Raw genomic sequence first — 3971 nt, forward strand, 5'->3', positions numbered from 1 at the left:
CACTGACCTACTTCACATTTTTGAGTACTAACAATGTCGCAGGTACTTTTCTCATGCTAGCCCTAGACCCAATTCTCTGATCCTTTAATGGTTTCTTTAAAGGCAATAGGCTTTAAAAACCCTTGGTTTTTTTGTTTTTTGTTTTTTGTTTTTTTTTTGTAAGTTCAGTCACTGAGGCACTGAAAACCTTGACAGTTTGTCCAAGGCCACTCAGTGTGAAGGAGGGTTGCAACTGGTACTTAGACGCCAAGTGATTGGGGTTAACATAGGGCTTGTTCTGGAAGCGAAGGAAGGCTACATGACATGCTCCCACTGGTGTGTCAGATTTTCTGAGACAGAGCCTAACTCTTGGACCATTTCTCCAAATAGCCAGCAGTGGTGAAGCAGTTTGTTGAAAGCAAAAACAAAACAACACAAAACAAAAACAAGGACCAGTTGACATTTTCAGAGTCTAGAAGAAAAGAAGCAACAACAGCTGTGGTAGGGTCTTAGAAGGGGCTTGGATACCTACCCAGAATAGGACTCTACAAATGTTCTCCTTTTCAGCTTTTATTAACCTTGTCACTCCAGATCACCCCCAGTCCCTCAGTTCTTTCTCATTCCACTCTTTTTTTCTGGCCCCTATACCTTTCTCTTCCTCTCTCCTCCCTCCCCTTGCTCAGTAAGATTCATAACTAGCTAAACCACAACCCTCCTCTAGTCCTACTTTTGGAGGCAATTTTGCAGCTGGTCCGACTGCTTCTCCTGATTGATGCTCCTTCTCAGTGGCCACATTCATCTCTATTCCGGCCCCACCCACCTCCCCCAGGCTCGTTCCCTCAACTTTAACCTCACAGCCTACAGGTACATTGTGGAGGCTTGCCCCTTCCCACTTCACCTAGCCTTCCAAACTGCCCCATTGTCTTGACACGTCCCTTATCTTTTCCAGGTCTCTCAGTTTTCCCATCTGTTTGTCAACTGTTAAAAAGGACCGATAGGAGGTTGGAATGCCTGACATTCTGCAGCTCTCTTCACCTCTTATTGCCAAAAGTTTTATATAGGCTTCATTTGGATATTAAATTTTCTTCTCTGTATCTTTCTACTTCCTTTATATGAATACACATTTCTTTTTTTGGCAGGCAACTTTGAAAGAATCCATTGAAAACAGAATCCGAGGAACTGGATGCTAAGAGGGGCAGAAAGCAGAAACAAGGCTTGCAGAAATTTCAAAGAGATTGAAAGTGCTTGGGGACAAGGCCAGGCCAGTAGTGCCCATTTGGTGAGGCAACAATATTTTACAAGCCAAGCAATTTTAGAAAACTGGTTCCCTCAGCTAGGTTTAGCTTCAAAGAAAGGTCAAGGGACGGTGAGTCTGGAAATAGGCAGTAGCAAAGCATCAGCAGCTCTAGGTGTATAGCACATAACCCAGAGGTGCTGTCCCACATTGCACAGCATCACCAGCTGCCTGCTCTGCACAAGATGTGGGGGAGCCAGGGGCACTGGGGACAGAGCTCCCGATGGGCTGAGGTTTCGATTTCAAAGGTGCAGAGACAACATGGAGATTAATAGAGAGCCCCTTGCAGTTCCTGAGATGCTTTCATCTGGTTTGCTTTTACAGCAACCCTGTGAGATAGTGAGATAGGAAGGTTACCCCATTTACAGATCAAAGAGGAGACAGAATTCACTCAAGTTGATTTGACAGCAAGGGGCTAGCCAGACCTTAACCCAGAGTGTTTTGACTCCAGAGCCAACGCTGGAGTTGCTCATTTGAAACCCTCATGCCCCTGCTTTTATTTATTTTAAGGTAATGGAGACAGAACCCAGAGTTTCATACATGGTAGGCAAGCACTGTACTGCTGGGCTATATACTCAAGTTTTTCTTTCTTATTTTTTCTCTTTTTTCTTTTTTCTTCTTTTTTGACATTTTTCACTTTGAGTCAGGGTCATATTAAATTGCTTAGGGTAGCCTTAAAATTACAATCCTCCTGCCTCTGGGCTTATTGGTTTGGGCCACCAGGACCAACAGACTTGTGTGTGTGTGTGTGTGTGTGTGTGTGCGCACACACACATATGGTATGTGTGTGTGTGTGGTGTATGCACACATGTGCCTACATGCTTACATGCATGAACAAGTACTATAGTGCATGTGTGGAGGTCAGGGTATGACTTGCAGTTCTTGGTCCTCTCTTTCTGCTATGTAGGGTCCCAAGGTGGAACTTAGGTTACTGGGCTTGTTAGTAAGTGTTCTTTACTGGCTGAGCCATCTCACTGGACAACTTTTATGCTTTCAATAACCCTGAAAACACACACATACACACACACACACACACACTCACACATCACGGATGGGGATGGGGTGGAGAGACTGACTCTGTAACAGTAGCTAACTCCAGTTGTGGAATTTAAACTATCTTCTATTTGATAGGCAGATACCCAGGTTTAAATTTTGACCTAGAGATGGGCTGGAGAGATGGCTCAATGGTTAAAAAGATATTTTTAACCTTGAGCATGTATTTTACTTATTCTACATATGAAAGGAAATAGCCCAAACACAAGGCAGATCATGAGCCATGTGATACAGCAGATACACGGTATTCTGGGGATTTGGAAGAGGAAGGAGACAATATTTGCATTAGGCTTCCAAGAATGGCAAAGGTCTAAACAGACTAGAGTCTGCAAAGTGAGTCTGCAAGTTTGCCATTCTCCCTCCTCAGCAGTTGCTGACTTCTGAGGCAGCAGGCCAGCTGCAAAGGAATTCTTCCAGAACAATTAGGTGTACACAGTGTGTAGGATTTCCTGTTTCCTTTCCTTACTTCATGTTATACTGTGGTACCTGTGGCAGAGCCCCAGGCTTGGGAAACACCTGCTTTGGTCCATGTGCCCTTCAGTCTTCCCTGTGTCTAAGTTCAGCTAAGACACAGACAGAAGGGATTACAGGGGCCAGGCAAGGCCACTCCTCCAACTGCTTTTTTGCCATTTTCTACAGGAATCCAGGATTCTGTGTCATACTACCTGATGATCAGATTGATCACATTTTTGGGAAGTCAAGGACAAATCCCTTTCCAACTAAGGATCATAGAAAAAACGTAGACATGAAATAACAACAACAATAACAAAATCCCCAAACAATAAACAAACAAACAAAAAATACTTACCACCACCACCACTACCAAAAACCATAAGGACTACAACCAAACAAAAAACCATAAACTCCAATCCTCTCATTTTAATTATGAGGAAATGAGGATCCAGAGAGAACAAGGATCTGCCAAAGGTGAGAAGGTCTGTTAGGAGTGAAGCCAACACATCCTGCCTGGTTATACTTTAGTCCCCAGGAACGAGGCCTTTTCAAAGATGCTTATTGGCAGACCTGAGACAGAAAGCACATCTGGTCTTTAGAGACCTGGTCACCCAGCATTTCTGATCCTGCCAAAGCACATCTGCTCTTTAGAGTCTTGGTCACCAGGCATTTCTGATCCTGCCATCCATCTATCAGCAATTCCGCTCTGGCCTCCCTGGAGTGGGGGTTGGGGCTCTGGAATCCTGATTCAACATAAGCAGTCTCTATCCCAGAGGCCTGGGGATTCATTCCTCGAGCCTCAGCAGATGCTTTTGTGATCTCAAGTCATATTTCTGGATGGAAGGAGAACTCTCTCCTTAAAGCCTCTCTACTGCCTGAGTTAGTGACCATAGTAATCAAATCATCATTTGATAATTATCATCATGCCTTGTCTGAGCAGGCTCATTTCCACCTCACACTTAGATCCTAGGATCTCAAAGCAGAATATTGGGATCTCCATTTTCAAATGTAGAGAAATGCCAGGGGTAGTGTTACATGCCTTCATCCAAGTGCTCAGAAAGCTAAAACACAAAAATCACTAGTTCAAGACCATCCTAAACTACATAATGAGTTCCAGATCAGCCTGGACCACAAACAAGAGAGAGAGAGAGAGAGAGAGAGAGAGAGAGAGAGAGAGAGAGAGAGAGAGAGA

Source organism: Grammomys surdaster, unplaced genomic scaffold (assembly GCF_004785775.1).
Source record: "Grammomys surdaster isolate TR1022 unplaced genomic scaffold, NIH_TR_1.0 197, whole genome shotgun sequence".
Lineage (NCBI taxonomy): Eukaryota > Metazoa > Chordata > Mammalia > Rodentia > Muridae > Grammomys > Grammomys surdaster.